We start from the raw sequence: 21843 nt of genomic DNA on the forward strand, positions 1-21843 counted from the left end.
GATCAGTACCATTGCTAAAATGTTTTCTTGAAGCTGGGATAGATAGGCTGACAAACACAGAAAACTGGAAGATGAATAAGTTGAAAAATGGGAACTGTTCAAGGCTCTCTGGGCACCCTGTGCCAGTCCCTCACCACCCTCAGGGGGAGGAATTTCTTCCTAATATCACATCTAACCAGAGGTGACTGAAGATACATGTTTTCTTTGATAAAAGAAAAGAAATCCACAAAATTATTATTTATTTACTTATTTATTATTTTATTATGCTATGCATTTTTCATAGTAAATGCCACAAAACAAAAATAGAAAATTTCCTGCTTACTTGGAAAAAAAAAAAGGAACAAAAAAAAAAAAAAATAAAAACACCAAAAAAACAAACCAAACCAAACAACAACAACAACAAAAAAACCAAAACAAAAAACAAACAAACAAAAAAACCACAAAAAAACCAAAAAAACAAAAAAAAACCAAAAAATCCCCCCACAAAAACAAAAAAAAAACCCAAAAAAAACAAACCCAAAAAACCCAAACAAAAAAACCCCAAAAGAAAATCAGAGAGATATATTTTGTTTCAAAGCAAGCACCTCTTACAGATAAAGGAGATTTCTACCACTGCGCAATTAATTTTATTTAAGTAATCATGGTAGCTTTGAGTAAGTATCTCCTATTACCACATTTCTAAATAATTTAAAAATAAAAAGTTTCAATTGTTACAAAAATAAAAGGTTTTCTAATAGATTCATGGCAGGCTACCTTGCAGAGCTAAGAAGGGATATATGCCAACCATGTTTTGGTAAATATGGTAAAATTTTGTATTCTCAAAACATATGTGCAGTACCTCTTTGCATAATCCCTTGCTTCTGCAACATATGTTCCCCCAAAAATAAATGCATTTGGATGTGAAATTAATTTATATTCATAGTTTTCTCACCATATTTTTTAAAATTTACTACAGAGTAATTCTAGATGGGAATTATAGTGAATTTTCAATATCTATTAACATTTTGAATAGCTTCATCTCCAAGGTAAAGTCTTTCATTTTTGCATTGATATAAATTTATATATAAGTTTGCATAAATATATAGGTACAATACTTTTTTTTTTAAATATTGAAAGTACATATATATATTGAAAGTACATATATAATTGTCCTCTCCACCTTAGTCCTTTTAACAGAAACTTTCACCTCCACTGTTTCTGACAAGGCTGTGCTGCCATGGGAATATGCATTATACCTGAAATAAAACACAGTTTTAATTTGGGAACCCAATTCTAGCTGTTGAACATCTCCCATATTTTTTAGTTCTTTCATGTTTTCTCATTTTTTTCCTTTACCTGTGGTAACAGACAGCAGAGTTGGTAGGATGGAATAGGAAATTCAGCCCAGACAGTTTGTTTGAGTCAGTGGTTCCCATCATCACCCAGGCTCAGCTCATCTTATTCTGATTGAACAATGTGATTTTTAAACAACAGTTAAAAAACCCCAACCAACCTAAAAAAAAAAACCAGCAAAAAACCAAAAAAAAAAAAACCCAACATAAAACCCAAAACAAACCAACCACCAAAAACCCCCCAAAACCAAAATCAAATAAAAGCACCAAAGAAAAAACAAAACAAAACTGAACCCTCAAAAACCCCAAACCCCCCAGAACTAAAAAACCACAAAAATAAACACGCAAACAAGCAAAAAAAAATCATAAAACAAAACAACCAAAACCCCAGACAAAACCACCCTGGCAAAATCAAAGTAGATATAGAACTTGCAATTAGAAAATGAGATAATTGCCAAAGCAGATATTTTCTTTTCTGCATTACTTATCCTGAGGTCCTGATACTTGGAGACACTCAGGTATTTCTGTAAGGTATTTCTCCTTTTTGAGAAAGAACATCTGAGTTTACAGGAGAGATAATCTACCAGAGGTTGCCCTCTCAGCTCCTCCTTCTCCTCATAAAATTCCACCTGTTTCAAGTGGCATGAAATACTGCCAGAAATGGGCTGTGGAGTCTTCCTTTTTAGAGACAAGGAAAGAAATTATAATTTAAAAAATTATTATTTTGTGATATATTTTCCTCCTTCAAATAATTGCACCTCTGTTATATATGTGTATTCCAATTTAAAATTTTGCCTAAAAAAACTCAAACCAAGAAAAAACCTCAAGAGGCTCTGAAGAACTTTTGATGGTTTTAATTTATCAGAAGAATAAGAAATATACATAAAGGAGACATAGATTGCAGTATCAATTAATAAAACTCTAAAACTCAAATAACCACACACTTTAGAGATCTGAATTTCTCTTTTTTTCACATTAAATTGGACATTTTAAAATAAAACCAGTATCAGAATACTATTTTCCATCTAAATCTAGGTGTTCATCTTTAAAGATGTCTCCATATTATATCTATTTTATTTCTTATTTTAAATTTCTCTTGAAAGCTACTGGCTGTCTGTAAATAACATCTTTACATAACTTCTTGCATATTCATGTCAAACCCATGCAGACAAAAAATAATAAATAAATAAAACATTTCTAATTTTAGAAATTTTTAAAAAAACATATTAGTAAAAAAACCAACTCTATTAGAGGGAATTGTATAAAAATCTGTCACTGCAAAATTATTCTTCTTATATACTCATTACATTTTGCCTTCTCTAAAGTAAATTTAAAAAGTTCTACACATTTGAAATTTCCATTTGGGAAATGTCTGAAAAGAGTTCTTTGATATGATATTTCTCCATGAACAGCCTAAATTTTTCTTTAATTTTTTTCTTGCTCTTTTATGTTTTAATTTCTTCAGTTTCTTATTTACACCAAAATCCCTGATTTGCTTGAAGTTGTTCTCTTACTCTTTTACAGTGGAAGTCTAATATTGAGGTTTTTAGACTACGGGGAGGTATTTCTTTGAAAAGCAAATTTTAGATGGGGCTTTAAAAACTTTCAAATCCTTCTGTAGAAGCCTGAGATGCTGAGACCTTGTAGCAAAAATATCAGCAAATTTCTGAGAAGAAGAAAGTGCAGGTGCAGTTTTCCTCTCCCAGACAAATACTGAAATGAAAAACAGGATTTGTTAAAGAAATCACAAAATTTTGTGGTTTTCCTCTTGTAAAATGGCAGGAAACTTTCAAATATCTAAAAGACAGTAGAAATGCCATTTTAAAAAAGAAAAACAAATATTTAGCACTACCTCATCAGATTAAATTAATGGTGGTTTCCAAACCAGTGTAACAAGAATGTGTGTTAAAACACATTAAAAATATAGATGTGTGCCAATATAATGTACACATGAATCTAAACAGATAAGCAATTAAAAAAAAAAAAAAAAAAGTGGAACTGAATTCTGTTAATATATCAATGGAATTAGATTTCCCAAAGCAGACATTATCAATGATTTTCAGTTTCATGGAAAGGACAACAGGAAACTTTCCCCTAAAATCTTTACAGCTTTAATGTGATTTAATTTCGGGGTTTTATTTGCCTACAGAAATGAAGGTTAACAGAGTTCTGAGTTATACAAAGACATTTGTGATTAATATCTATTGAAGTTTGAAAGGCAACTATTAAAATTCCAAACTTGTTAGTATACTTACAGGTCTTTGGATTTTATGTCATAGTTCTGAAGATGTTTATCTACTCACACAGCTCTATTAATAGAAACAATTCTATTGGAATTCTGAAAGTTAAATAATGCGAATGCTCAGTATTTGCAGAAGCTGAATCTTGAGCAATGAATATGGCCTGATTATAAAAACCCCAAATCCCAACGATTTAAACTTATTTGAATCATAAGCCCTCAAATATGACTCCTGAATTAATTTTGGACTTCAGAATACCAGGTCTGATTTTCACAGCTCAATGAATTCAACATTTATGAAAACCAGGAGGTGTAAAAATGCTTTATTTATTTGTATTTTGATTATTCCCTAAGGCCAAATACAACATATAAGGGGTGGGGGTTTTTTTTTGGTTCTTGAGTACAGTAACTTTAAAGTACATTTGGAGCTACAAAGTGAAGGAAAAAACTAGGTACTGGAAAAGGTGCTCTAAAATAAAATGGTTTCAGTAATTTACTACTACAGAACTTTAAATCTCTTCTCTAAATTATTGAAGCATGAACAGGTCTTACCTAATATCACAAATAATCTGTTCTCTATTGCAACTTTGTACTGATTGTAAACAGAAAAGTGTTTTGAATCAGCAGACATTACCAATCCAAAGTCTGCATATTGGTCCAAAATTATTTCTCTTCCTTATTTCATTGTTGTGCTTTAACATTGTAGAAAAGACAAATCTGAGGAGTTGGTCAAAGCAGAGTTCATCATTCAACATTCCATTTTGTTTCTGAATTTAAATGGCTATTGCAGAAAGAGGATTGGAAGATTTATATTATATGAGGAGCATTATACATGACATTTCTGAGCCTTGTGAAGACTAAAGTCTGACTGTTTCTTGGATTCTTTTTAAAACACTGCCTTTTACATAACTTTTTTCTTTTTTGAGGAAAAAAAAGGTAGAACTAACAATAGCTTTGATTTAGAGTCTTGTATGAGGTAAGTCAAGGGCGGATACATAAAATTAGAGAGGCCATGGCAATGAAGGAATGTAAGCTGCCCTATATCTGCAAGCTAATAATGATAATATTAAGTCAGCATATGGTCATTTCTAGAAGGAATTGTACTCACAGCAACTTAATAGAAATCTCAGTAGGTCAGTAAAATCAGGGGTTGAATTGTTAGTAAGTGAAGACTCTCATCAGTGAGCAGGGGGAATGGAGTGAAAATTAACCCATAAGAAAATAATGACTGATAACCAATAATTCTGCCAGCATATGATCATATTTACTGCTCCTGGAATTGCTAAACAATACTCAGGTAAGGTTTTTGCTGCAAAAAAAAAAAAAAAAAAATCCTACCAAAAAGGAAAAGAGCTTTAAAAAATGCATTTCTAACCAAGAGACCTTATTTGTAATGGCTCAATCTCTACATCCAGGAGCAATAATCGCACTCACACTGTTTTTATTCATGCACATGATCACAGCTTATCTCACATCAGTGTTTCTTGTTCCGCTGGAAGATGCCCTGACTAAAAATGCAGTTTGGTCTTTGTTTTCTTGTGGGAACTTAGTCTTCAATTTAAAGTTCTGGGGCAGACACTAAATGATTACAGGAGTTTTTTTTGAGTTGCAGAATCATACAAAAGTACACTCACAGCAGTGAGATGGATTCCTACAAATTACTTACAGTAGAATGGTTATAAAAAGTAAAAGAAAAACCCCACAGAGACAATAAATCTATGCAAGGGATGTCATCATTCATTTTAATTTGTTCTCTGAGCTGCAAACCCTCCCTTAAATAACATTTTTGAGTGGTGTCCTGACATTCCTGGCAGGATTCACACGGGCGTCTCCACTGCAGGTATTTTACCTACACTCTGTTCATGAGAAAACAGTGAAATCTGCTTTTAATGCAGGCTTAGTTTCATCTGCATGTTGATTTCCAAAAGAAGCTGGAGCAACAGAGCTGGAGGAACAAAAATGCTGGGCTGACCTGCAGAGATGGGAACTTCTACAGTGCAGAAGTTGAAAAGATTTTCACTAAATTTAGGCACTGAATGCTTCAGCTGTATCTGGGCTTTTTCCATTCTCAGAGTCAGAATTGATAAGACAAAAACCCCACATTATGCTTGATACCATTTTGATTAAATAAGGTTTTTATTTAGGGGGAGCATTGCCACTCCTTGTTTTAAGGCAGCATCTTCCTGTTTAAATGGTAGCGATTTTTCTGTTGCCTGTTTAGAAATTTGCTTATTTTCTGTATTATTACCCACAATTTTGTAAAACAGCAAGTCTAGCTGTTTCTGTTGAGATCTTAGGCTGCTAAACAGCAAATAGTGATTCTTACATTTTAAATCCAGGTCTTTGCCAGGAGTTATCCCAGCTCAGACAGGCCAAGGCTTTCTCCTGTTAACCACGATGCAGACCTCTCCTTGTGTAAGATTGTTTTACATCCTAAGTTTGAAACTGTTCTACACAGAAATTAATTAGTACCTATGCTGTTGGGGATGGAGAATGCATTTCTGTTGTTTTGTGTGGGTTTATATCTTTTCAAGGGTTCATGGAAAAAAAATTATATTTCCTGAAGTATAATCTTAACACGTAAGGGAAATTACCAGCTTAAAATAGAAAATTAGTTCAACTTCATTTTAAGCACAGAGCTGCTCACACCAGGGATGTCTCAATCACAGAAACTCCCTTTTAAACTCAATTCTATCAATAGTGGTTCCCGTTTCAGTAGAAAGATACTTCTGAAGAAAACTTTTTCTTTAACAATTCTTCCCAGGCAAGGAAGTTAAGGAAAAAATTCCTAATTAAAAAAAAAAATATTATGCAACCATTTCTAATTTAATGAATTTTCAAGTTGATTCCATAATGTTATACCAGTGAAAAGGCCCAAAAGAACAGCCTGAAGGGATTTTTAATATAAATATTTAGAAGATAAAACTGAAGAAACAGCACATTCAGGCAAATACATATACAATTTCTTGAACAAGTAGAAGTCTATCTAAGTTATTATTCATATTCCACACAGTTTTATAAAGAAAAAAAGTAGTATATCCAGTCAGAGAGTTTATGAGCTCAGAAACAGGCACAATCTCCTGGAGAATTTTCTGTTCTACAGGGCATAAAGTAAGGTAAATTCAGTTGAAAACACATGAGGCTGTCCAAGTCAATAGGTAATTCTCTGATACCGTAACCCCTGAAGGAAGTCAGTATTTAATTTGGTTTCTCTGACTCATGATTCAGCTCTAACAGTGTTTTCCTGCTTCAGCTGATATCCAAAGAAAAGGGTTTGGTATCAGTTCTGTGGGAAAAATTAAACCTATCCTCAGGGATTTTGGAAGCCCAAATTAAATATAATGTAATTGGGAAAATTACAATAAAATATTTTAAACAAGCATATTTTGGCTTTTGGTCAAAATTATCAGGATGCCAGATCCTTGGATCAAAACCTCAATGGGTTAGAAATTACTGAAATTCTTTTCCTTTTTACACTCTTTGAGTTGCACCAAACCACATATCCTTAAAAACCTAAAACTGAATCTGAGTACTTTAGCCCTTTAGGTTAATCAAAATGCATTTTTGTTCTTTCTGGAGTTATTTTCCATTTTCCCTGTGTCCTGTGTTTATTTGCCTCTTTCAGAATGACTTGACACTCTCTGATTTATCACAGGTGGAAACCAAACAGCAGAAAGGTCAATCTGTGTTTCAAAAATTCCCCCACACTTCTGTTTCCTGAAACTGCTTATTGCCACCAAAAAAAAAAAGGTTATTTTGGCTAACCACACACAGGTGTTTCCATAATTTATGAAAATTATTCAGGTAGAATGTGCCACAGGTTGTACTGCATGTGGCTTCTTTTAAAGAGGAGAAGTTTATATACTTGGAATGAAAGCTCTATTTACAAACTGGGAGTTATAAATTGGTACTTGAATGAATTTAAAGGGTGGCTGAACAAAGATGAACAGCAGTCCCCTGTCATACCTCAGAAATCTGTAGCAGCTGAGTGCATTTGCCAAACTTTTTGATTATGTGAGTTCTGGAAATTCATAATTTAGCCAAATCTCAGCACATCTTCATGTCATTAAGGAAATTACACCTAAAACATGAAGGTTATATCTTTCCCATTTCATTAAGGTGCTGGAGATTCTCACTGAGCTAAACATATAATTCAGCAAAGACAGAAATATATTTCCACTTTATTTTATTCTAAGAATCAACTCAGGGGATGTTTGAAGAGGGCTTTATTTGTTTGTTTACTGGTTTGTTTTTTAGCATCAAGTGTGTGATAGAAAAAAAATAGAAGTTTTCCAGTGTGGTCTAATAAATGTACAGAAAAGTAAAAAGATTTACTTTATGTACTTATTCTATTTTATTTTCCTAACACCACATCAGGGCAAAGGCTCCATACAAAAGAACTATAAAATGGTATTCAACACCAGTAATATGAGCAGAAATGTTATGTCCAAAACTATTACTATGTCAGAAATCTTTCTTGGAAATTCTTTTCTAGCATCAGTTGTTAAGACTGGGATGGATTTTTCACATCTTATCAAAAGAGTAATTGTGCAGCTCCTGACAGAATTTCCTAACATAAGGTTACAGTGCTATGAGTGGGAAATGGAAATAATTTTATTGAATGCTGTTGAACTATCACTAAAATATTACTTTTTGTGTATACTTCAGCAAATCCTTTCACAATTTTGACTCTGAAATGGCTTCATTTTACTTCTAAGAGGAAGCTATTATTCATAATTGCTTGGTATGGATTCAAAAGTTAGAACTTGCAGAGCATCCTGATTTCTGACATTTTTCAAGCACTTGAATGTGGTAATAGTAAGATTTGATTTCCTTGAAGAGCTACATTCTGTGGATTTGCCTTTCAAGCTCTCATTTCTTCCATGCTTCCATGTATCTGCTTCAATTGTTAAAATTAAGTGTACTGTTATACAGGTGATGACCTTCCCAGCTCCATTTTTAAGTGGATGATGGCTTCAGCAGAATGAATCTTGTATATGCTGTTGTTTCAGTTTTATCTTCCACATATTTATATTAGAAATCCATTCAGGTTCTTTTGGGTCTTTTCATTGCTATATCATTATTGAATTGACCTGAAAAAAGGACATTGTCCCATTTATTCCCTTTCCTGCCTCAAATGTTACTCATTCCAGGAGAGCACCAGTGAAATGTGGACCCAAATTACTCAAAGCCATGGAGATTTTGACTTATAATCAGATGTCTCAAGCATCCTTCCTAATTAGAATGTGTACAGCAAGAATATTCATACTGTGAAGTGTGAAAACCTGTGTAGCAAACAATGTAGAAAGGACCTGTAATAAAGTGTGTGCATTAATGAAAAACAAAAAATGCTGCTCAGAGTTGAGCTTTTATAACCAGTTAAACTCAGCTGCTGTCATAGAGAGTTTATAGTTCAGCTTCTGTTAATTATACAAGCGCTGTGTACAATAACCAAAGGTTAATTTCAATTAATTATTTGTGTTCTGTCTAACCTACTACAGCTAAAATTTGGATGCCATCACCACAGAGCAGATGCTCCCCATCCTCATGAAACAGGTCCTCCTTCACTACAATGTCATTTGAAATTTATTATTGTTATTATGGTTTTAAATTTATCTTCTGATTGATACAATATGAAAATAAGTCCTGGCAATATATTAAAAAATGAGAGTGTTTAAAATTTTCTCTTTCATTCAAAATGGGAAAGTGAAATTCAGAGATCTGGAATCTGGAGTCACAAGAGTGAAGAGTTATCAGAGGACAGAAACCCAAGTTCACAGAAATCATTAGGATTCAGATTTGAAAGTCCTGAGGAATAAGTCCAGTCAGGCTCATGATGGTCACCATGTCATCTAATTAATGCAGAAATGGTCAAATGGAAATCACTGTAGTTTTAAAAAATTACTTCCAAAACCATGAAAACTGATCTAAAAAGGGAACAGTGGCATTTGAAATATTCCCTCTGCTAACTGCAGAAAATAGAAATCTTTCTTGACAGAAAGTTTCTAACTAAGCCTACAGACAAATCAAGAAATGAAAGGCTTTGTAAAGAAGTTTTGATTTTCTTAAAGTTTGCCTTAAAATAAAACAATAACAGGTGAATCATGTAGTTCCCTCATTTTTATTTCTTTTTTAGAATTTTGAATTTTTTTTTTATTTCATCCAGGTAATTATCTAAATATAAAGTAATTTTTAACTTTTTGCTTTTAATTGTATAAAGCTTAATTTATGCCAAAAAAGAAAATGTTTTCTTGGAAGGAAGGTTTTCCATTTGATAGAATAGCAAAAATGAAAGATTAAAGGTATTACCTGATAGAATATTTCTCATGCACATCAGAAGAAATCAATAAACATGCACTAATGTTCTCCAGACTTTAATGTGGGGACACCAATTCATTATATTCCATCACAGTCAAATGCACATAACATTCGAATACCTTTAATTTTTGCTGATTCTTTTTTTAGTTTGTTGTTTGTTTTTTTTTGGGGGGGGGGGAGTATGAAAATTTTATATTGAAATAACATATTTGCATTTATCTTTTAAAAATATTTATGGGATTTAAATTTTTTTAAATTTAATATTCTCCAAATAAATGGTTGACCATGTGAGTAGTTTGAAGTGGGAAGCAGCATTAGCCTAAAAGATCTCCAGTGTTTTATGCACTTTTAGGAACTGGTAAATAAAGGTGGGAGGCATCAATTTGTTGCAAATATGATTTAAGCCTCTGATATCAGAATTCACACACTAATGGCCATCTGATTTTCTCTCAAGACCTTCCTTGTCAGAGATGAAGTTTTTTCTCTAAGCATAATGCTAATTTATTCTGTATCTTACAATGTGGAACTCTTATTTGTTTGAGGTTTTTTTTTTTTCTTTTAATTTAAGAGGACAAACGTAAGCAGGAAAATATTTCAAAAACACCTTTTAGGGTAGAATCTCTGCATTCACAGCCTCGATTTGCAAATGATCAGACTCCCCACTTCATAATTCACTTCGTTATGAAGACAAAGCTACTCTAGAAATAGGGTCCCACTTGAAAGAATTTCACCCATAAACTTATAATGGAAACGAATAATTATCTGAAATGTGTGTGATTCTTCAACAAAGACTAAACCAGGGGAAAAATACCCTCAAATTAATATTTTTCTTAATCTCAATTTTCTCTGTGCTAGCTAGAAAGGCAAAAATAATGATGCTGATATTCAAAACATCCACAATTAGACATAATTTTTAAGAATAACATATTACTTACAATACCAGGATAATAGCAGTTGCATTGTTATACCCTGTTGACAGCTCTAATAGGATCTACCTTTGGAAGCCCAGCTCGTTTTCTTGCCACTTAATTTTTGAAAGTGCATGTAGTAATGCTTTTTTGTCTTAGTGAATCTAAACTTCCCGGTGAGGAAAAATAAAAGTGATTTATTACAAAAAAAAGAAAAATAAAGGAAAAAAAAAAGGGGAGAGAGAAAGACAGCTCCTTAATAGTGGAAAGAAATAGGATTTAAATGAACTCTTGTCGAAAAAATTCTTGCCCTTTTTTAAGGACTAGCTGCCACCATTTGTGCCTGCAGGTAAAAAAAATACAGTGCTTTTCACATCAATAAATCCATTTGCAGCCAACTTGTAGCATCCAAATATTAAAAGAGAGTGTGTGAATTCCAGACAGTTTGGTGTGGGTTTTTTAATTTTTCTTGCAGTTTGTGTTTGGTTTTCTTGGTTATTTTGTTGCTGTTTTATTTAGTTGTTGATGTTGTTGTTTTCTTTTTTTTTTTTTTTTGGGGTGGGGTGTTTTTAGTGGTTGTTTCTGCCTTTTTTTTTGGTTGGTTGGTTGGTTGGTTGGTTGGTTGGTTTGTTTTGGTATTTTTCATTTGTTTGTTTTGTTGGGTTTTTTTAAATGAACATTAGAACACAAGACAACAGAGGTGAGCATTTTCTTCAGTGGTCAATAGGTCAGAATACAGTAAGGATCTGCAGAGATCAGTGAGAAATCAGGAGTGAGAAATCTAAGGAGAATCAGTGCAAGGATAATTTCTGCTTATGATTTTTAGTAATGTTCTTTCTTTTCACTTTTTTCCCTTACACCCATTCATGACTTAAAGCTGAGTGAGAGAAATGAAGGACAGAAGTGGACGAGCCACTTCAGTGTTTCACAAGGTGAAGTCAGACATCTCTGTCTTGATTTGAAGGGTGTTGAGGGGGTGAGATAGCAAGGATATCCAGCAGCCAGTCTATGGAATAAAGAGTATCAAACCCCCATCAAACAGCCCGCAAAAAATAGAGAAAGCAGAGGAGATATCACTAAGAACACAGAGAAAATATTTACAATACAACCCATGACTGGATTAACAAGAACTTCTGGAGACAATCTCATGGAAAGGTTTTTCCACATCCAAAGCACCAAAACTGTGAATATTTCTGCTGAGCAGTTCCTCCTAAACAGTGGGAGAAGGTTGTTGCAACCCAAAACTGGAGGTGGGGTAAATGAGGTTGTTGTTTAAAAATCACATGGGTTGGATTGGATTGAAATTATATTTAATGGCAGGTGTGAGTGTATGTATTTATATGTGTGGTAATTTATTGTAGAACAATTTGTTTACAATGGAAAGGAAGTATGTAGCAACTTTGGTTATTATCTACAAAAACACGGCAACAGAAAACTGGAAAGATTTCAAATCCCAGGTAGTTGTGGGCTTCTGTGGATGCTCACCCCTGGTCTCTTCTTATGCAGATCAGAGTTTTTACCATTTATCACCCAAAAATTCCCCTCCTGCCATTCAGCTTCTGGATGCAAACCCAACCTCAGCAAAGCAGCCCTGGCAAAGGGCTGATTATTTGAATCATTAACCATTAATATTTCAGCCTCTCGCAGGTTAGAGCACAAGAAAACCTCCAGAGATCACAAACTGACCCTAAATGTCTGAGAATATTTTAATCCCCAAATGAGAAACAAACTTGTTTTCATTCTCAGCTATTTTGAACACCTTTGCAAAGGTAGAATAACAAATATATTTCTTAATGATATAGATAAAATAAATATTACAGGAGTGATCTTCTAATTTATCCTAAGTCATGGGGGTTTTTAGCAGTTTTTCTTGGGTTTTGCATGCTCTGAATCAGCCAAATTATATTTATTTCTTAGTATTAATACAAAAAAAATCTGTATATTTTAGCAAAGGAGTGATGCAATCAAGGAAGTGTTGATTTTGCTGCTCTCAGAAAAGAGAGTGGTGCCTAATTGGTAACCTGGAGAGGTGTTTGAACAGAACTCCTGTTTGGATGGAATCAGATATGACAAATCCATCTACCCTAATGGAAAAACTTGTGATTTTCTCTAAGAAATTGGAATCTGCTTTATCTTTACCTGTGAGGGAAGAAGCTGTTGGGATTAAGACACCTCCAATTTTACAATAGTCAGGACTAATTTGCTGAAGTGATGAGAACATTGCAAAGTCTCTTTGCCTCTTTGTCCTTGCACAGATTTTCGCAGTCTGTGCTCCATGATGATACCACAAAATTTCATTTTACTTGAGAGCCAGGAACAATTTTTTTTTTTAAGGTTAATTTGAGTTTCTACCATTTCCTGTGATCTGAAAATATCAGAAAAAAAAGATGTTGAGCATTTCTCCTTTTCTCCTTGGAGGGTCAACACTATTTTCTTTAAGGACTGCAGAGGAATAGGTGAGCTGTCAACATGGTGCTAAAGAGAGCTCAGAAATAAGTGCTTAAAATAACAGACAAATAATAAAAAAATGAGAAAATATGAAAATGTTTATACACCCCTTTTCACTCAGTGCTCTGTCCTTACTGTCCATTCTGTGTATGGATTTTGCTTAGCAAAAATCTTCCAAAGTTACTTTTTAAAGTAGATCCTCCCCTTTTATGTCCACATTGTACAAAGCTTGCTACAGCATATGCACACTTTCAATACTGCAGCCCATGTAAGTGGCTAAGTTATTTCCACAGTTTTCCAGACTCTAGTTATCACCCTTTGATTAGTGTGTGTTAAAATAATGTCAGCCTTTTCCCAAAAATACCAAATATTAACCCATTTTGTGAATGTGCTGGAACTAATAGGCATTCTGTCCCTTAAGTGTTGTCTCAGAGAAATCTAGACATAGAGACAATACAGTTATACAGTCAATTCCTTCTGGTGAGGAAAGAATACAAACTGCTACAGAGATGCTTAAATAATGTTGCCATGAGTCATAAAGATGATACCAATATTCAATTTACAGTTCCAAAAGCAATGGAATGAGTAAACGCAGCTTTATTGGTATGTAAATTCAGAGAAGGTTTTTTGCTCTTTCTTTTGTGCTTATTTTCTTTGATGCACCAGGAATCTCAGCTCAGGTGGAAAACAGGTGGATTTGGGCTGGTAAAACATAAAGCAGCTTGTGGATAAACCTGCCAGTGAGAATCCTGGACTTAGTGGAATTTCAGCATGAAAGAAGTGTGTAAGCTACCTGTAAAAACCACAAAAACCTTTTATTCAGCCCAAAATAAAAAGAAGTGATAGAGAAGTAAGTTTTAACTTGCTGACATTACCACTGGGTGAGGAGAAGGGCACACAAATATCCCAACCCTTCTGACCATTTAATCCTGCCCCAGCTCAGAGCAGCTCCAGCAGGAGTGTTCTGTGGTGCTGCCCAAGGCTCCAGCAGAGCAGAGGTTGAACCCCCTTCTTCCTAACCTGTTAAAAAAGCTCTCAGGAAACCATGGGAAATGACATTTTGCCAGCCAACGTGGCTCAGTCTTACTCTGTGATTAATCTCTCAAAAAGAGCCTTTAAACCCCTGCCAGTCTGTGACCAGTTCCCTGTGTTTTTCATCTCAGACTAAAGGTGCTCCCATACAGCAAAAAGAAATAACAGGTAATGCACAGCCAAAAAAAGCCTTTAGGAATTTAGTGACCTTTTTTTTTTTTTCTCTTTTATTTAGACACCTCACTCTGTGCCTTCCTTAGTTTTTTTGTGGATTCATCCCTTAACAAACAGCACTGAACCTTTATCACCTTTGAACATTCACATACACTGCCTAATTACTTTTCTCTTTTGGAACCCATTCATTAATGCTGGGTGGATAGTTATGAAACACAAAGAATATGTAAAATCGGTTTTGCAATGTGTCACAGGCAGTTTGGTGTCAGGACCCTACAGGCAGCTTCTGTGGAAAATAAAAATAATTACAGGATGATGAATTTCAGGAGACAAGAGATATAATTTACAGAGTTATTTTGAAGGGAGAATGTTTGAAGATCAAAGAGCTAATCCTTAAGAGCTTTTTAATGTAAGAGGGAAAAATATTTACTCTTTCAACATTTCTTTTAGTCATAATGCATAGTTCAGAAATTTTATTTTCCTTTAGAAATAAAATAAATATAATTGAAAGTATTTCCTTTAGAAAAAAAATGATAAAATTAAAGGAAACTGTTAGTGAATATCTAAGTGATATTGATCTGTGAAATTATTGCTTTCTGCTATGTCAGATCTACTGGTCTGTGTGAAATGCAGCTGAAATGTGCTTTTCTTCAGGATTTAAGATGGGGAGTACCTTACAGCAGAGACAATCACTGATGCAGCAATGCATGAATCACCTCATGTGTTCCTTGTGTATTTTTACCAGCATCAATACCTTAAAAAATAAAATAAAAGTCAATATTTTGTCTTGGTAGATATTGTCACAGATCCTAACTACTTAAAACCAGTGATACAACCCTTAAAACTGCTGTATGTACAACATGACTTAACAAAGTCACTCCAAACTTTGTAGTTTGTTCCCAGTTTCTTCAGATCAGAGGGCAAGAGAGCAGTTTTATCACCCAGGTCACACCAGAGAACTTTTCAATTTTCTCAGCTTATTGATAATTTCAGAGAAGTGGGTAGCTATAAACTACAGTGAAAATCTGAAAATTCTGGAGAAAAATAGACAGACAGACAGATAGACAGACAGATAATAATTAAACCTACCATAAACAGTTTAGTCTGCCAAATAAAAACCACCACAGAATCACAGGGTTGTTATTTTTCCACTTCACTCATATAACAAGATTTTTACACTGCATATGTAGGCAGTGGAAAAAAGTGGAAATGTTGCACAATGCAGTCACAATTATTGGCAATTTTTTTAAAGCTGCTGATCAATTTGAGCCTGAACAGAGACCATAAAACCCAGACAATGCATATATTGTGAAAAAGTGAAGGAAAATATAATATTTTCATTGTTTAAATAGGTACTAAACTCACTCCAAAGGTTAATATTTCTGGTTCTGTCTTGTAAAGCCATCCTTAGTCTTTGAAAGTGTAGGAAAAGGAAAGGAAAGGAAAGGAAAGGAAAGGAAAGAAAAGAAAAGAAAAGAAAAGAAAAGAAAAGAAAAGAAAAGAAAAGAAAAGAAAAGAAAAGAAAAGAAAAGAAAAGAAAAGAAAAGAAAAGAAAAGAAAAGAAAAGAAAAGAAAAGAAAAGAAGAGAAGAGAAAAGAAAAGAAAGACCTATACTATGACAAACTAACAGTGTAAAACAAAAGTGTCACCAGCTAATTTTCTGGATCATTGTGGTTTTTTTGCAGGATGTCAAGGAAGTAAGACACAGTACATTTCAGAAAAAATAAAAATAAAAATGTTGGCGTCAAAGTAGCTTTTGAACCTTTATTATTCCACACCTGGCAACATGTTGTGATTGCCCATTATTTCAGAGGGCTTTCACTACCTGCAAGCACACAGCTGGTGATTAGTATTGCCTAAATGAGGTTTTTTATCCCACAGATATGTTATTCGCTTATTGCTGGCAATCTGCATCGAGGACATCTCCTGTGCTTGGGGCTGGCTGCTGTTCTGTCCTCGTGCAGGTGCAATTAAAGCTGAATATTCTCCATCACAGGCCCTGTGAATGGACAAAATAGCTGCCAGTGCCTGCAATTTATCTTCATTTCCCAACACTGCTAAAGTGCCTGTACAGTTAAATATTTAACCACACTATGAGTTTGAGAATTGTGTAGGTGAGGGGAAAAATTCAGGCAGGGAGTGAATGATTATTTCTGCATAAGTCCTACTCAAAACAAGCTCCTTTCTGTGCCGTGCTTGTCAGCTCTGCCACATTGCTTATGGACTGTTTGTTATCACAATTTTAAAATCACATTATTTATTAGCTTTATAAACCAGGTGCTCTGCATATGCTTGGTACCATGATATCTCACTGCCTTTGGGCTGTGTGTGGTTGTCAAAAGGTGCAGCAATCCCCCAGGTGTTCCTGAACATAAATATGTGTGCTGGTGTGCTGCTTCACACCTCTTTCTGGCACCAGGGAATGTATTAGCACAGCATCTAAACAAAAATTTCTCCTAAATCATTCACCTCCAAGGAGCAGACCAGAATTTCTTTTTGTTTTTGCAAGTTTCTTTCAGACTGATGGACACTTTTCATTTGGGGATAATTTCTGGGATCTCTCTTTACTTGGTTCTTTTAAAGTTCTGAAAGGGAGGAAGGTTGTTTCAGAAATTTGCAGTCAACAGATGGCAGGGAAGCTGGAACAGAGGGAGGCTGAAGTGATCAGAGAAGGACCACTGAGCTGTTTATTATAACACAGTTACAACTCACCTTGGAATGCTGCATCTCTCCTTTATGCAGTAAAAGAGCCAAAAATAAAGTGTTATGAGCAGTCATAGTAACAATTTTACTATGAGTTACCTGCTTTGGGTCAAAGGATGGTCTGGATCAACTCCAGATGTTTATTCTGGATCCTTCAATTGCCTCACATCAGTGCACAATGTTGTACTTCATCACTTAGGACTCTGTGCATCACCTTTATATACAATTAGAGAAGGAGAGATGAATAAAGCAGAGACTGACTGGTAACTTTACAGTTGCATTTATGATTTCAATGATTTTTGAAATTTTAGGTATGTTGTGCACAAGAACTGGGATTTATTTTTAAAAAACAAACTTCATATATAGGAAAATCTTTTAGCAGATTACTGTTAAGGCAGTAAAAAATGCATAAAAGATGGTATTGGATGGCAATGTTTATCAATCACAAAAAACTGTAGAAAGAATTAATTATAAGGCAAGTGTGAGTATGGAAAGTATAAATAATATTAATAATACTATTAATACTACTACTACTACTACTACTACTTCTACTACTACTAACAATTGTAATAATAATAGTTATTGGGTGGTATTGGTTATTTTTTCAAATATTAAGAAAAAACTTGATAATCAATATGATAACCTGAGCTCAGTGATGGAAAAGGAATGAAGAAAGGCAGTCTCTACAGAAAAAGGAAAACATTTTGCCAGTTTTCTACTTGCTTCTTTTCTGAGCCAGCATTACCTTCTCTGTGTTGTGGAAGCTCCCAAAAGCTGAGCATAGCTTCAGTTCTTTGCTGGTAATTTTTCCATGTTGCAGTAATAAAAAACAAAGTGAATGAGTTGCTGGTGGAAGAATTTGAGATGTCCAGTTGAATGAGCACAATTTGATGAAATATTTTGCTGGAGTGAAAAATAAGGTAAGGAGGAATGAGGACTGGCTACCACAAAAGCAAGATTCTGCTGGAGATGGAGTGGCCTGTGGGCTCTCCCAAAACTCCTGGCACAGAAAATGCCTTGATACAGCAGAAAATTTAAAAAGTGATTGTGGATAGCAGTGGAAATCAGCTGAGGAAAGCGAAGTGGTTTTATCTCAAAATCAGTGAAGGGTGACTTCTGGCACCCAGCCTGCAGCCATATCTCATCCCATTTGATTTTGCTGCTCTGTCCTGGAGGTCTTGTTTCATCTTCTCTCATTTTGCCTTAGCTGAAGTTTCCCAATTCAGGTTTTTGTGATGCTCAGAAATTTAGAGAGCATAGATGAAAAAGACTTGAAGCTAGTGTGAAAACACAGCACACAGTCCATGAGGGGCAGAGCAATCAGGAGGCCATATGTTGGCATTTCTTTGTACAAACACATTCAAATGTCAGCTAAACACAGTCTGGGACATTTGTTGCGTGCTGGACACCTGTAACAAAATGCCTACAAACCCCATCTGAAAAACTAACGTCTTCTACTTTTTGTAAATGGCCAGGAAATATCCATGCCTTTTAAATATATTTTAGGTTTTTCTGACTGCCTGTCAAGAAACTAACTTCTGCTCAATTGCAAGCTTTTAACTTGAATAATGTTCTTCACCAACGACAATTTTGGTTTCATTTTTCCTTTGTGGATCAGTGCTTACACTCTGAACCCTTGTTTTTCCTTTGTCCCAGCTTGCCCTAATTACTACGCCAGCAAGAACAAACCAATTTGTTTTGTTTCAAGCTCTGTGTGTGATTAACTTCCATGGGCATGCGTGTGAGCTCAGCCAAGCTACAAAAAAGGCTGATAAATGGGCCTTTTATTTGATATAGTAATAATCAGATTTATTAAAGGCCCGTGCATTGGCTGCACTACAGATATATTAATCAGAAAGCTGGAGCTGAACTTCCTCAAGGTGACAACTCCTGAAAGCCTATTTTCCTCTGTGCTAGGTATAATACCTGGATAATTGTAATCTCTTGTGGTCAACTTTTAAGCCACCTTGAGAAGACTTTATGTTCACCTCAGATAATTTTTTTTCCAGGTGCCATTCAGGCTTCCTTAAGGCTTTTTCCAGCTGAGTGTTTTTCTGGATGTGGATGAAACTTTCTGAGTGCCCTTGTCAGCATTTATCCTCTTAACCTGCCATTTTTGAAAAGAAAATTAGCATAGGATTCAAAAGGAGGGGCGTACTTGCATTAACCTTGCTTTGGTAGATTTTTTTTGATACTCATATGATCAGAACCCCTTCTCAATTGCTCTGAATCTTTAAATTATCCATATAGGTGGCTTCTTAGATGTAACACTAATTTCTTTGGCCCCTTCTCTGCAAATGGGATAGAGAGGCCTGTGGATTGTGCTGTGGCACCATGTCTTGAAGTGAGTCCTAAAAAAGGAGCTCAGCACATTATCTGCTTCTGTAGCCATCAGGTTTTTCTTCTTTGATTTTGTGAATCTTGAAAATTTTCTGCTGGCTTGGGAAGAAAAGATATATCCTAACCTTTGTGAAGTTGAATAACCACAGCTGTTTTTTTGGTAGTGTTTTGTTTTTTTTTTTTTCCTTTGTAGGAATCAAATAAATAAACTGATAAATACATATATGCATCAATTTAAATTCTGATCTTAATTTTTCTTTCTATTGTTCAATATGGGTATTTTTCTTAAATTTACTAATATTGACCTGGAAATATACTATATAGTGAATGCCTTAAAGTATGTCTAGGGAAAAAAAAAAATGGAATCCTATATATTAGGAAAACAATTTCTGCTATTTTACATGATCTCCAAACTAGTCTGTGATTGATATGGGACCACCATCATATTTTTAAAGCAGAAAATAATCTATTTTTTTAATTTTCTACTTGTAACACCTGTCTTTGTAGAAGGCAGTCTGATTTTCATCCCAGTAATGAGTTTCAAGTACTGACAGCACATATGGAAATATGACTTTATGTTGCAGTGAGAAAGCAGTATTAAATTCTTCCTGGTTTTATGGGCTGCTTATCAGCCTGGCTCATTCTGCTGCACAAATTGAAAAGTTGAAGAAACAAAATTATTTCTGAAAAAAACCCTCACACTTCAATACTTATATACCAGAGCTCTGTAAAATTACTCATCTCTTATTTAATCTCTCCAGTATGATGGATCTAAAGGAAGAATACCTGCAGCTGAGTTTATTAGGTGAAATACAGAGTTTAAGGAACAAATTTCCTCATCAAGTGTCTTATGGCTCTTATTTCATAAAGTGGCATATTTGTAAATTCATGGGTGTGTCTGTCTTTGTTCAGGTAGAGTTGCTAAAATTTCACCAAGAATTTAAAGTTTTAACTTTAAAACATTCTAATCTTGATACAAATATGCAATTGCCAATGGAATGCAGTATCTAATCATACTCTATCATAGCATATCATACTATTCAGAAATTGGTTTAAGGAAATGAAGGCACAGCTTTTAGAGAATATATTGAACCACAATATAAAATAATAGTCATTAGGACCTCATCCAAAAAGGAAAATTAAAGCCTAATGCACAAGTGTGGGATATGAGGCATGTCGTCTAAAACTGTGATCTCAAACCTTCCCAGACACTCTTTTCCCTGTCAGACTTTGACTAGAAAGTTTCTTTGTAAGGCTGCGTTTCTCCTTTGTACCTGTGGTGCCCCTGTTTAACCTCTACCTTAGCTTCAGTGAAATCAGAAGTTAATTATTCAACTCTTTATAGTCCTGACTGGTAGGCACCTGTGTCTTACAGTGGAGCTTGCTTTGGTTTTAATATGTAGATTTTTATCTGATTAATGAAAGCATTTTCCATCTTAATTTAGAGTTTGCAGCCAGACAAACTGAAGCATCAGAACAGAAAAATATTGTCCAGCTCACCAAGAAAAGCAGCAGCATAATATGATGCACAACACTTGTCATCTACTGTAAAAGAACATTTTTTCCCCTTGCACCCAAATCAGGTACAATAATTTTACACGGACAGTGTAGCAGAATATAGTTCTGAGATATGTGTGAAAAGTGCAGTTCTGAAACTTCAAACTGTAGGTAACAAAAATTTCATTATTCTTGTGTAACTTGTTTAAGGGTAGCTTTTCAAAGTGCCTGTGTCTGAAGGGCAAAGCCTGTATTTGAACCAGCTCTCAAAGTAATTTTTTACAAAACTACTGAGCTGATGTATTGGGACCAGCATTATTTAATATCTGAACAGTGACACAGAGGGATTGAAGCACCCTCAGCAGGCTTGCAGGTGGCATTAAGCTGAGGTGCAGTGACACCCCTGAGGGACGGGATGTCATCCAGAGGGACCTGGACACCCCCAGGGGATCCCGTGGGGATCTCAGGAGGTTGAACCAGGCCAGGGCTGGTGCTGGCCCCGGGTCAGGGCAGCCTTGGGATGGATCCAGGCTGGGCTGAGCAGAGGGAGCAGCCCTGGAGGAGCCCTGGGGGTGCTGTGGGGCAGGGCTGGGACCCCAAAGCTGGGCTGGGCTGGGACCCCAAAGCTGGGCTGGGCTGGGCTGGGACCTCAAAGCTGTGCTGGGCTGGGCTGGGACCCCAAAGCTGGGCAGGGCTGGGACCTCAAAGCTGGGCTGGGCTGGGACCCCAAAGCTGTGCTGGGCTGGGCTGGGACCCCAAAGCTGTGCTTGGCTGGGACCCCAAAGCTGGGCTGGGCTGGGCTGGGACCCCAAAGCTGTGCTGGGCTGGGCTGGGACCCCAAAGCTGGGCAGGG

At 35.3% G+C, this 21843-nt stretch overlaps 1 long non-coding RNA gene across 5 annotated transcripts; it reads right to left on the minus strand.

Annotated features, from left to right (window-relative positions):
- Window positions 1-1542: 1542 nt before the first annotated feature.
- LOC135290936 (uncharacterized) lies at window positions 1543-21496 on the minus strand. Of its 5 annotated transcripts, none has more exons than XR_010353767.1 (7): window positions 20994-21496; window positions 17899-20139; window positions 17253-17367; window positions 15124-15204; window positions 12936-13161; window positions 3587-4351; window positions 1543-2009 (listed from the first exon to the last, which is right to left on the minus strand). It is a non-coding gene; the product is annotated as an uncharacterized LOC135290936 (long non-coding RNA). The 5 variants fall into 5 exon arrangements; XR_010353768.1 differs by having other exon boundaries at window positions 17899-18056; window positions 19980-21496; XR_010353765.1 differs by having other exon boundaries at window positions 17899-18056; window positions 19080-21496.
- Between the last annotated feature and the right edge of the window lie 347 nt (window positions 21497-21843).

The sequence above is a fragment of the Passer domesticus genome, chromosome Z, assembly GCF_036417665.1.
Source record: "Passer domesticus isolate bPasDom1 chromosome Z, bPasDom1.hap1, whole genome shotgun sequence".
NCBI classification, from domain to species: Eukaryota; Metazoa; Chordata; class Aves; order Passeriformes; family Passeridae; genus Passer; species Passer domesticus.